Source organism: Halichoerus grypus, chromosome 14, assembly GCF_964656455.1.
Source record: "Halichoerus grypus chromosome 14, mHalGry1.hap1.1, whole genome shotgun sequence".
NCBI classification, from domain to species: domain Eukaryota; kingdom Metazoa; phylum Chordata; class Mammalia; order Carnivora; family Phocidae; genus Halichoerus; species Halichoerus grypus.
Genome location: NC_135725.1, coordinates 36,541,680 through 36,555,724, shown reverse-complemented (window position 1 = coordinate 36,555,724; position 14,045 = coordinate 36,541,680). Strand labels below are relative to the sequence as shown.

At 33.7% G+C, this 14,045-nt stretch overlaps 1 protein-coding gene across 42 annotated transcripts in view; it reads left to right on the top strand.

Moving 5' to 3' along the window:
• Positions 1–14,045, top strand: part of PTPRD (protein tyrosine phosphatase receptor type D) — a 2,297,676-nt gene that overhangs the window by 884,766 nt on the left and 1,398,865 nt on the right. For all 42 annotated transcript variants that reach the window (XM_078062238.1, XM_078062257.1, XM_078062277.1 and 39 more), the window contains one exon: positions 114–152. The gene's annotated coding sequence lies outside the window, so the exon portion shown is untranslated. The remainder of the gene's footprint in view (positions 1–113; positions 153–14,045) is intronic.

Here is a 14,045-nt window from a genome sequence, read left to right as displayed (position 1 = left end):
TGCAGAAGCTTTTTATCTTGATGAAGTCCCAAAAGTTCATTTTTGCTTTTGCTTATTTTTTAAAAAGAAAACTGACCCATCTCCCCCCCGCCCCCCCTTCTTCTTCTTATTAGGCTTGGATTCCTGGATCATCTGGTGACTTCAAGTATCTGGTAAGACATTTTATTGATGTAGTATTATCAATATTTTTGTTTTATTTGCCAAAAATATTTGGAGGATGTGTTTGTTTTCGCTTTTGTTTTTTTCCTCTCTCAGGCTTAATCCTTTTTCTTAATTCTCCCCTCATTTCCATCATCTGCGGTTGAATCTCAGAAGGCAAATAGAAGGTCAGTTACATCTTAGCACATGTAAAATGATAGATAAGTCCAGATACTACTTCCAGATTCAACTTCATGGGTCAGGAAATTATTCCAAAGAGTGGTAGCATTTGTTTGTTAAGGAAACAAAATTTACCATGAAAAGAATCTGAGATAGAAAAGAGGATTATTCAGGTAAAAGAAAGTATCAATTGGAAAATTTTTCTTTTAATATCAAATGCAACACTTGTATCTTGGATAAAAACCATGGGGGCTGAGTATGATAACTGGATTATAAAAATTGTTTTCATTGCTACATTGGTATTGAAGTTTACATAATATAAAACTAGAAACACACTGAAGCCACTGCTCTTTTCACATGGCAACTCTTAAATTTCTTATGGCATTTGCCTGGTACATAGACATGGAAAAGATATATTGTTTAATTAAAAGAAATGAGATGCTAAGGTAGAAGTTTTTTCTATTAAATTGTATTTTTACAAACAACAGCTTTTTATTCATCTTAGAATCTACCCAGTCCTTTTATTTTTCTCCAAATATTATTGAAAGTTTGATAACATTCAAATTCATATGTTGGGGTCCTACTATGTTCTGAATCTCTGCAAGATTATACAACATTTTATTTCACATTTTCTTGCTTAATTTTCTAAAGAATACTCCATCTTGGATTTTTATTCTTGTGTAGACTGGGAGTCCCATTTTTTTTTTTTTAATTTCTAGAGTCACCTTTTCTATAATACCCAGCTGAGAGTAATATGAAATTCCATCTTGACAGATTGCGGGAGTACTATCTTACACACCATTCTATACTAATAACGGGTTATTGCTTGGTTAGAATGGGAGGGTGGTGAGAGTTCACCACGTCTTTTTGTTGTGCATTACCTCTTGCTCCCAAATACTTTTCATGGGTTCTCAACTAGTACCTTCTGGCCATCTTCTCATGACTTTTCTGTGCAACTTCAGGCTATCCCAGTCTATACCTCCTGCCAAACAGTAGCAGAGTAAACTGTCATATTTAAAAACTACTACTGAAGACTTAAGGTTAAGCTAACAGAATAAGAGCACAAAAAATGGAAACTTAAACTTGTATCAGGTCTTACTGCTTCTGAAACCACTGTATACGCATTCCCAAAGGGAAAGGCATTCTCAGTTCTTTCTTCAGTATCAACGCTCCAGTGTATTTTGCAGACCCACATCCTTTCCAGCAGAATCCACTTTGGAGTTCCTTATATTTGACTCCAGCCATTTAAGTGTAAAATAGATTAACATTATAATAGTCTGGTCGAATTTTACGTAGCCTACAAAGGAGACCCAGTTCTCTTTATCGTGCAGACTTTTCCTACGCATGAGTAGGATATGGCATTACTTTTGGATAGGGTTATGTTGAAAATGCTCCCAAACAAACTCAGGGTTTCCATATTCAGCCATAAATAAGAGCAACAGAAACTTGAAGTTTGTATTTTTCCTTAACAATTTGTACAACTCCTGATCACATTCTCAGCCACTAGTTATTCTCAGGATGAGAACAAGGATTAGCCTCCCATCCCTTCAGTACTTTGTGCAAATGAGAAGCTTTGCTTAAGAATTTGTTGGGAAGGAGGAGAGACTTGGTGGGTCTCACAGACAGCAGAAATTTCATGTCCCCATGTCCAGCATTATAAATCCCAGAGTTCCTGAATTTTTTCCAGCCTTAAACCTTTTCTTATTTATATTAATGGAATTGGGCCTTCCTCCTGTAATTATCTTTTATCTTAATTCCACTTTCTTTCCTCATTTAAATTGGCAGTGTGTTCTTGCCAATTCTGATCATCACAACTCATTATCATCTGGGTTTTCTCCTACCTTGTAATTCATCTCATTCCTAATCCATGTCTCACAAGATAGACCGATGATTCATCCTAAAACAACACTCTCAGACTTATCTCACCGTGTTTCCTATAAGTGTTTCCCCCCCCCCCAATAATCTGCTGTGTAAGATACAATGGAGTTCCGCCACACTTATTGAAAAGCAGTGTTCCTTGAGTACAAACCAGGAAACTCAAAGCTGGTCACATGGCTCAGTTCTTTCCTCTCTCATCCCCCATTGTCACCATTTCTGCTTCTGTGAACAGAGTGATCGTCCCTATCTGCCCATACACCTGCTTTCTGTTCATCCCTCAGTGTGTAGTTCAACTCCCATTTTCTCCCAGGAGTCTTCATTTATAAAAATATTATAGTTTGATCTTCCCTCTCTAAACTCTTTATTTTCAGGATCACAAATTTCAGTATTTTCACTTTATAGTGTCATATGCTCTAAGGTTCTTTTGTTATGTATTTTCTACTCAGAAATTTTGCAAGCTTTTAAATGAAGTAACAATGCCATTTTGTGTTGTTTACTATGACTTACCTAACATATTTCTCTGTGTTTCCTAGTTTTCCAAGAAATATTTTCAATTGACTAACTTATTTAGTCTCACCTACACTTATAAAGACCAAACCTAAAATTTAATTTCTACAATTATTTGCTTCTATCCAATTATGATTTTCAAAGGAAAGTGATATGAACATGGAAGATGATTAATAGTATTACCTGAAACAAATTCTGCATCATATGATTCATTCTAGAAAATTCTTTTTAAGTATAATTCAAAGAAAAGAAAAAAAATGTAAAATTCAAATCAGAATAGTACTGAAATATAAATGATAATATGCAAACTATTACAGAGTAAATAGATTAAAATATACTCTATTCAATTATGATAACTCTCAAGCTAAAAATAATATTTACTCTGGAACTAAATGTCAGCAATAAAAATTCACTTCAATATAGAAGAACTAACATTGCCTACATTGAAGTTGAAAATATTTACAGAAAATCGTATCACAGCATTTTTTCATTTATGTAAGATAATGTGTTTAATTCTTACAATTCACTGAATTTTGCATGTGTGTGTGCAATTGCAGCAATCTGTTCCAATTCATAAATTTTATTTTCTGCACCTGGAGTTTGGACCTTTTAAGAGGTCAGAATAATAACATATGCACAATTATGTACGGTTGAAGGGCATTCATATTTTTAAACATTCATTGTAAATCAGGTGTTAGGCTAGGTGCTTTTTCTATGTAGCCTCATTTCAACCTTCCAATCATACATTTTGGCCATCATTTTAGAGCTAAGAATACTAAGGGTTAGCAAGGTTAATTATTTCATGTGTAATCATTTAGTAAATTAAGATACTGAGATTTCAATTTATTCCTAGGATTCCAAAGACTCCACTGATATGCCTTCCCAAAGAAAGCTTATCCCAGTAAGCTTTTAATAAAACCTAATTCTACATGTATTGGAGGAATAATCCTGATCTGTAGTCTTTAGAAAGTTGATACATAAGTGGTTAAAAAGAGATTTAATCTTTGTACTTGCACAGTTATTTGAGAAGATGAAAAGCTTGCTTATTTTAAGTCCAAGGGGGAAAAATTGTTACAGACTGTGCCCAAATTGTGTGTGTGCATGTGTGTGTGTGTATCTTTTATATCATATATATGATAGAAATCTATCATATATATGTACATGTATATGATAGAAATATGCATACATATACCTGTGTCATTAATAACAAAAGCAGAATCTATGGAAACCTACATGATCTTTCTGTATTTGGACAATGGTGATTAATGGATACTTTATTCTCTCATTCATGTTCTCAGGTTTTAATGCAAATTTTATGTAAATTTGGCCATCCTGAATTTTTTTTTTAACAGTATTACAGGCAACCTGCAAATTACACTCATGTGCTTAGCATTAGTCATGGAATTTCTTTGAAGTAATATAAATTATTCAACTGGAGTACTGCATCTTCCAGGAATTGAGTGCTGTCTTCAATATAAAGGGTTTAAAAATATTTTTTGGACATATGCCAAAATATCTTGGTGATGTAAAGTACCCCCACCCCTTGAAAATTAAATGTCTGGTGTTAAAATAGTGTATGTTTGGTGAGTTTCTTAGGTTATATGTGAAAACTGAAGGGAACAAACCACACACATATGTCTACTCATAGGTTTGAATTAGTATATCAAAATACTCTGAAAATTTTTTTTTAATCCCTATCTGAATTCCAATGACATTATTCAAAGAAATAGAAGACAGTCCTAAAATTCATATGGAATCACAATAGACACCAAATACCCAGAGCACTGTAAATTTTCAAGCAATATACTGTTACTAAAATTGTTTACTATTAGTATGCTATCCTGATGTGAATTTTCATGAAGCGAACAAAAATCATACGGTCAGAGACCAAAGGAAGGATTCATACTCATGCCAGTTCATTTCTCCATGCATCCCCTCACAGTTTACTGAGTAACTTATTTATGCAAACAGTCTGTAGAGGTTGGGTGATAGAATAACAATATGACATGACCCTGACTTCAGGGATCATCATTTTATGTGTTCTGTATAATTGTGCTGCTTTTACTTATTTTTTTTTCTTTTTGAAAACTGATATTGTTTAAAATTCTGAGCTTTTGTTTTAGGCCTTGCATTGTTTCCCTTTACCTTGCTGGGGTAGCAGCTTATTGGGACCATGAAGATAGTGTGAGAAATGTTGCTAGTGCACATCAATATCTGGATTTCCTTTCACTCTTGAGCCTGAAGGAGATTATATTTCCACCTTCTAGTTTGGTGGGGCCATGGGGTTACTTCTAGCTAAGGAAAAGTGGGAATGTGCTTTTCTAGCCTCTCTGCTTCTGCACAAGAGGTATCAGCTTGAAATAATGGGGCCATAAGAGTAGATCATCCTGAATCCTTGACTCATCGATGAAAGACAGCTGCTGTGGCAAGTCCCTCAGTTCCACAGCCAACTGAGAAGACCAGAAAGCGTTATTTTGTCTTAAGCCACTGAGGATGTTTTGATGTGTTTTGGTTTTTTTTTTCTTTGTTTGTTTCTGTTTTGTTTTTTATTTGGTTTCGTTATAGCAACAAAAAGTCTGCCCAAACTAATCAAATTGTTCTGGGAAAATGGGCATTGTAGTGTTTGGGTAATTCTAAAATCTGGAGTCTGTTTCTAAAGGTATATTTTGACAATTATTTTTTACTTTAAAATAGTTTTCTCCTGTCACCAAGTAATCTTTGCTTGACAAAGTGGGTAACACAGGCCCCCAAGTAATAGTCTTGGGAGATGTGTACTAAAATATTTAATAAAAATCAGCTATTATTTCCTTAACAAATACCTTTAGATGAACCAAACAACATGAAGTAGGGAAAAATATAAGGCATATATCTAATTTTGAAATGGTACGCATTCAGTGGAAGGATGATCAACTTTCTTGTAATAATACTTTTAGTTCTTTAATCTTATCTGGCATTAGGAATAGAAAGATCATATAACAATGCTTTCCTTTTTCTTAAGTTAAAAAGATTCTCCATATCTTAGATAATTTTATTGAGGTGTGGTGCTCAGAGTAATCTATATTCAGCACTTCATTTTTTTGGAATGACCTAAAACAACACCCCCTCTTATGTCTTATTCTTTTTTTTTTTTTTTTTATAGTGGAGGTCTCCATACGCTTTCTCATTTTTACTTTTTAAGAGATGTATTCATTTAAATGCCACTAACATGCTCTCCAGCAACATTTCTACAACAGCTAATTAATTAAACATAACCGCTTTTCTTCACACACAGGACTGGAGATCAAAAATAATTGTATACAATTACCAGGAACTGAAAGAATTTAAATGTACTACCATGGAAGGGAGCACAACAAATTATGCCTCTTGAAGTATTTCAATGCCAATCATTAATAGCCTCTAAAATCACCGTGGGGCATTAAAATTTACCTCTATACTATTTATTAAGAATCAGAGTTATTACATCTGGAATTCAGTCTGTCTTTGGTGTTACATCCTTTCAACAATTTCTATTAACCTTGTTTCTGCTTGTTCCTCTCAATTTCACCTCAGGATGGAGTTCAGGAGATCTTTGTAAGGCAGCACATTCCATTTTTGGGAGACTATTAGTTTTTAAACATATTTCCTTAGCACTAAGCAAATTTATTTCATACTAGTAGTTAGCTCCTCAGAGTGGCATAGGACTCACATACTTGCAAAAAACAACCCTTAGTTAGACTCTTCTAGAGTCAATAATCAGACTACATGGGTAAATGTCATTTTAGTGGAAAGTTAGCTTATCTACTTTCCAGGCACTCTCATCTGACATAGAATATTAATAAATGCTTTTATGAAAACAATTTAAATAAGGATTCTAATAAATCTACTGGCATTATCTTCTCTTAGTACTAATACATTGAAAGAATATTTTGTGGTTAATTAAGCACAAGTGTGCACAAGCATAAGTGTCCCCTCCTTGATTTTTTGCCTGCTGTCCTAAGTCAAGCAGTACTTCTCCAGGTGTTCACCAAAATAGAAATACTACCCTGCTAGTTTTTTTTTTAATATATATTTATTTTAAAAGTCCATGTTTATTATTCTCTGTGCTCACATGTTACTTCCTCTATTTGGAGTACTCAGAACACTGGACTTACTATCCAACAAATATCATGTGATAGCAGGGATGCTCTATGATTTGTAGCTGATGCCCTGTCGACTTCTCATCCCCCTTCCTTTGCTTGTGAGAGATGCTAGGACAATCATTTCCACTTTGTCCTAGCCTGAAAACCACTCCTGCAATACAAACTGTTGTATTCAAAAAGATACTTTGAAAAGTTTCCCATAAACATATTGAAGCATATGAAAGGGTCTTTGCATGTGTCATTGCTATTTTCTAGCTGTTGCTGAATTGGTTTTATTGTTAGTGGGAGATATATGGTAGGAGATATCTTTCATAATTTCAAAAATAAAGGAGGAACAGGGAAACATGAAAAGATAATAAAAATGAGGTTAAAGAAAGGCAATATTATACAAAATGTTTATTTTTCCTGAAAAAAAAATGTAGGCATAGAGTTTTGTTACTGACCTTATATGCTTTTGTTTGTCATTTAAGTATTGATTCACTGTCAAATAAATACCTTTTCCCTGTTCTATTGTTTCATTGACATAGAATGTACTACTTTGTCTATATCTCACTATTTCGAATTAGACAAATTAGTCCTCAAATATGTATATTTTATTTATTCCTTTAAATATTCTTTCTACCAAATAATGTAGTTCTGTTAATAACACATTGAAAGCAGTATCCCCAGGCGCCTGGGTGGCTCAGTTGGTTAAGCATATGCCTTTGGTTTAGGTCATGATCCCAGGGTCCTGGGATTGAACCCCACATTGGGCTCCCTGTTCAGCGGGGAGCCTGCTTCTCCCTCTGCCTCTTCCCTCTGCTTGTGTTGTCTCTCTCTCTCTCGCTCAGATAAATAAATAAAATCTTTAAAAAAGAAAAGAAAGCAGTATCTCCAAAAGACCACTAATTTTCAGCCATGTATGATGTCATACATAAGCATTTGTGTTTTTGACATGTATATAGTTTGCTTTTTGCCACAGCCACCAAAATTGCTTTGAATTTGTATTTGATCTTTTTTTAATATGCTTTTTATTAAGTAAAATTTTACAATAGACCATATAGACAATTACAGTGAATTTTTAAAAAGGCTTAAGGAATATCATAGCATTAGATACTGACTGCATAGATAATGAGCAATGGTGAGTGGCAAGGTGGGTGGGCTTTAGGGGAATGGGGCTATGCTAACCGGCATAAATATGGAGGACTTTACATTGTCCTGCCAATGGCTACCTACTCCAGAATAAGAATTCCACTTCAGGGCGCCTGGGTGGCTCAGTTGGTTAAGCGACTGCCTTCGGCTCAGGTCATGATCCTGGAGTCCCGGGATCGAGTCCCGCATCGGGCTCCCTGCTCGGCAGGGAGTCTGCTTCTCCCTCTGACCCTTCCCCCTCTCATGCTCTCTCTCATGCTCTCTCTCTCAAATAAATAAATAAAAAAAAATCTTTAAAAAAAAAAGAATTCCACTTCAGCCTCTATCCTTGCTTCTGAGATATCCATTATAACCTGGACATGTGTACTGGTTCTTACATATGGAATGTAGAGTCTTGATACATATGTGTGAAAATGGCAGTGTTCTCATGTGGATCTCTGAGAGTGAGGATGTTTTTGGTGTAAGATTAAACAGATAAAACCAAGGAGATTTCTGAGAAAGATCATAAGAGAAGATTAATTCTGGAACAGTGTTTTCTTGGTATTATATGACACAACAATGATGATGTACAAGTGGTTCATAAATCATATTGTAGAATTTCTTTTTCTAACCTAAAACTCTGCCAAGTCAAATAAATCATGTTTCATACTTAGGTAGCTATATAGTTACGTACATCATAATAATTTGGCATTTGTATACATTACAAAGTGATCACCACAATAAGTCTAATTAACATCTGTCACCATACATATTTAGAAATTCTTTTTCTTTTGATGAGAACTTTTATGATTTATTCTCAGCAATTTTACAGTATGCAATACAGTATTAACTGTAGTAACCATTCTATATATAATATTCCTGTGATTTATTTTATAACTGGAAGTTTGAATCTTTTGACCTCCTTCACCCATTTCACTACCTCTGCCCCACTTCTAGCAACCACCAGTCTATTCTCTGCATCTATGAACTCAGTTTTTTTAAGATTACATATATGAATGAGATCATATGGTATTTCTTTTTCTGTCTGACTTATTTTACTTGGCATAATGCCCTCAAGGTCTATCCATTTTGTTGCAAATTGCAGGACTGCCTCTTTTTTTGGCTCAATAGTATTCCATTGTGTATATATACCACATTTTCATCTATTTGTTCATTGATGGACACTTAGGTTGTTCACATATCTTGGCTATTGTAAATAATGCTGTTATCAACTAAGGGTGCAGATATTTCTCCAACATAGTGTTTTCATTTTTTAGATAAATAATCAGAAGTGGAATTGCTGGATTATATGGTAGTTCATATGGTAGTTCTGGTTTTTAAATTTTTGAGGAAACTCCATAATGGCTGTACCAATTTACATTCCCACCAGCAGTGCACAAAGGTTCCCTTTTCTCCACGTCCTTGCCTTATCTTTTTATAATAGCCATTCTAACAGGTATGAAGTGGTATCTCTTTGTGGTTTTGATTTGCATTTCCCTGATGATTAGTCATGTTGAGTACTTTTTCATTTACCTGTTGGCCATGTGTATGTTGTCTTTGGAAAACTGTTGACTCAGTTTCTTGGCCCATATTTTTAAATTGGGTTGCTTGTTTTGCTATTGAGTTGTATGAGTTCTTTATATAATTTAGATATTTGCCCTTATCAGATATATGATTTGCAATTATTTTCTCTCTTTTGGTGGATTGTGATTGTCTTTACCAAGCTAAAGCTTTTTAGTTTCATAGAGTACATTTGCTTTTGTTGCTTTTGCTTTTGGTGTTAAATCCAAAAGTCATCACCAAGACTGAGGTCAAAGAGCTTACCACCTATGTTTTCTTCCAGGGATTTTATGGTTTCAGGTTGTACATTTGAGTCTTTAATCCATTTTGAGTGCATGATGTAAAGTAGTGGTACAGTTTTATTCTATTACATGTGGCTGTCCAGTTTTCCCAATATCATTTAATGGTTTTTAAGAGACACCATTTCCCCACAGTATAGACTTGGCTTCTTTGTCATAAATTAATTGACCATATATTCATGAGTTTATTTCTAGATTCTTTATACTGTTCCATTGATCTATGTGTTTATTTTTATGTGACTATCATGCTGTTCTGATTAGTAAAGATTTGTAATACAGTTTGAAATCAGGTAGTGTGATGCTTCCAGCTTTGCTCTTTGACTTAAGATTGCTTGACCATTTCTGTTTTTTTGTGGTACCATACAAATTTTAGGATTGGTCTATTTCTGTGAAAAATGTCATGAGAACTTTGATAAGGATTGCATTGAATCTGTAGATTGCCCTGGGTAGTATGGACATTCTAACAATATTAATTCTTCCAATCTATGAACACAAAATATTTTTCCAGGTATTTGTGTTGTCTTCAATTTCTTTCATCAGTGTGTTACAGTTTTTAGTTTACAAGTCGTTCACCTCTGTTAAATTTATTCCTAAGTATTTTATTCTTTTCAATGACATTGTAAATGATATTATTTTCTTAATCTCATCCTGATAGTACATTATAGAAATGCAGTAGATTTTGTATATTGATATTGTATACTGCAACTTCACTAAATTCATTGATTAGTTTGAACAGTTTTTTGTTGGTCTTTAGGGTTTTCTGTATATAGAAGTCATCTGCAAGTAGTGACAATTTTACTTCTTTTCTGCTTTGGATGCCTTTTATTTCTTTTTCCTGCCTAATTTCTCTGGCTAGGACTACCAATACTATGTTGAGTAACAGTGTCAAGAGTGGGCATCCTTGTCTTTTTCCTGATTTAGAGGAATATCTTTCAGCTTCTCACCCATGAATATGAGGTTAACTGCAGGCTTGTCATATATGTTGTTAATATGTAGAGGTACATTCCCTCTATACCTATTTTGTTGAAATATTTTACCATAAATGGGTGTTGAATTTTGTAAACTGCTTTTTTTGCATCTATTGAGATGATTATATGATTTTTATCCTTCATTTTGTTAATATGGTGTATCATGTTGATTGATTTACAAATGTTGAACCATCCTTGCATACCCACTTGATCAGGATATATGATCCTTTTGATGTATTGTTGAATTCAATTTATTAATACTTTTTTAGAGGATTTTGCATTTATGTTCATTAGGAATACTGGTCCATAATTTTCTTTTCTTGTGGCATCCTTGTCTAGTTTTGGTATCAGGTTAATGCTGACCTTATAAAGTGAGTTTGGATGTGTTCCCTTTTCTTCTAATTTTGGAAGGCTTTAAGTAGGTTTAGTATTAAATCTCTTTTGAATATTTGGTAGATTCACCAGTGAAGGGTTCTGGTGGTGGGTGGACTTCTGTTTGTTAGGAGGTTTTTGATTACTGATTCAATGCCCTTACTAGTAATTGGTCTAGTCACATTTTCTGCTTCTTCATGACTCAGTCTTAGTAGGTTGAAGATTTTTGAGAATTTATCCATTTCTTCTGGGTTGTCCAACTTATTGACATTCAATTGTTCATAGTAGTCTCTTATGAACTTTTGTATTTCTAAGGTCTCAGTTGTAATGTCTCCTCTTTCATTTCTGATTTTATTTATTTGAGTCTCCTCTCCTTCTTGGTAAGTCTAGCTAAATGTTTGCCAATTTTGTTTACCTTTTCAAAGAACCAACTCTTAGTTTCATTGATATTTTCCATTCACTTTTTAATTGCTATTTCATTTATTTTCTAATCTTTTTTTAATTTTTCTAATTCCTTTCTTCTACTAACTTGGGATCTGTTTGTTTTTCTTTACCTATTTCCTTGAGATGTAAAGTTAGGTTTTTTATTTGAGCTATCTTGTTTCTTGAGGTAGGTACTTACTGCTATGAACTTAGAACTGCTTTTGCTGTATCCCATAGGTTTGTTATGTTGCATTCTCATTTTTATTTGTCTCAACATATTTTTAGATTTCTCTTTTGATTTCTTCTTTAACCCCTTGTTTAGTAGACTGTTGTTTAACCTCCACATATTTGTGAATTTTCTAGTTTTCCTCTAGTAATTGATTTCTAGTTTCATACCATTGTGGTTGGGAAAAATACTTGATATAATTTTCATCTTAAATTTAATAAGACTTTTTTTATGGCCTAATATATGGTATATTTTGGAGAAGTTCCATATGTACTTGAGAACAAGGTATATTCTGTTAAATATACATACATATATGTGTATATGTGTGTGTGTGTGTGTGTGTGTGTGTGTGTGTGTATTCCTTCTGGTCTGATGTGTCATTTAAGGCTCATGTTTCCTTATTGATTGTCTGCCTGAATTATCTATTCATTGATGAAAACATGACATTAAAGTCCTCTATTATTATAATATTTCTGTCTACTTCTCTCCCTTTAGCTTTGTTAATCTTTGCTTTATATATTTAGTTGCTCCTACAAAACATATTTTTATAGGAATGAATCTCAAAAGGTGGGATTGCTGGCAAGAGGTCATGTACAATTTTAGACTTTGAAAGGTGTAATCTGTGTGTTTGTGTGTGTGTGTGTGTGTGTGAATTGTTCACATTTCTTGCCCATTTTTTCAATAGAATTTCTATAAAATTCTTATTGAGTCATAAAAGCTCTTGTATGTTAAAATACGTTTAAAAATATTTGGACATTTATGTCTTATTTTTCAACTGCATTTATAATGTGTTTTGCCACTTGGAATTTTTATGTAGTTAAATTTACCAGCTGTTTCCTTTATGGTTTTTAGTTTTCATATCATGTTTAAAAGACTTTTCCCCATTTCAAAATTCTATACTAACTCACTATATTCCCTTTTGGTATTTTTAGACTGTTTATTTATTTCAATTTTATTTTAGATTAATCTAAATTAGTTATGCTGCAAAGCATGCCAAAAAATGTAGCTTTAATTTTTTGGCAAAGAATTAGCTAATGGTCTCAATTCCATTACTTAGCAATCAATATTTCACTCACTGATTTAAACTAATGAAATAGTATTCTTATTGTCATTAGAATTTCCATTTTTAAAATATTCATATGCCAAAATATGTTTCATGCCTATAATAAGAGCTCTTACAGTTATCTCACGTTTGCCCAGAATTGTATGGCTCTGGACAGAACCCAAGTCAATCCTTGCAACGTTTGTTTGATTCTGCAATAGTATTTAGTATTGCAATGATTTGGCAGAGCAGTTTTTCATGTTACTATGAAAAAATATATTAACTCAATAATCTTCCTCTGAAAAAGTTGTTATGAGATAAAATATACTGTAGCCCTCTAGTAAGAGTAGCAGTCTTACCAATTGGCGTAAAAAATGCAACTTCATGCTAACATTTGAAAGGAAGCTCCAGTGAGGCATATCTGATCTCTATTGGACAGAAGACTGCTTTCCTTTTAATCTAGTATCCCAATCTTCATTGTTATGCATGGAAATAAATTTGGTTTTGCATTACAAAATTACAATTTTTTTTTATTTTTATATTTAGCAATTTGTATTCAGTATTTTTTTTTTTTTGCTTAAATGGAGCACCTGTTTTAAAAGATATATTTGTCCTATTATGCCATTATGTATCTGCAAACATTACTTCAGGCACAAGGCATTCTACTTTGAATGTGAAACTGAGACAAGTAAAAGTTCAACTTGCCTAGTGGCTAGAAGTAGGGAGGGTAATCTACCTTCTAAGAAATTCTTTTGAGTGTCCCAGCACTTATAATGTAGAGACAAAACTTCAGAGAAGAAATCCCCTGATTAATGGGAAAGTCTATGAAACTAAGCTTCGCAAAAGCTCCAATTTATAAAAATGGAGACAAGTGGCCATAATTTTAGTGACATCTTACAACATCTTACTGAAAATTTGTTCTTCTAATATTCTTTTTATTTGTGTGTTTCTCTCTGTCCCTGTGATGAAAAGAGCGTGAATGTGCCTCGATAAGATGGTGGCGGTGGCCAGCCTACTGTGGTACCTGCATTGCCCCTGCCATGGGCTACTTTTTCTCTCACAGTTCTATTACTTGTCCTGCTGTCCTTAAATTGAGAGCACTCACAGCTGCTGGCTCTGTCAATAAAGAATCCAGGTCCAACACGAACTTTCACAGTAGCTCCCAGGGCAGCAGAAATACCACCATCCCACTGTATGGGATAAAGTGTCTTATCAATGGTTTGC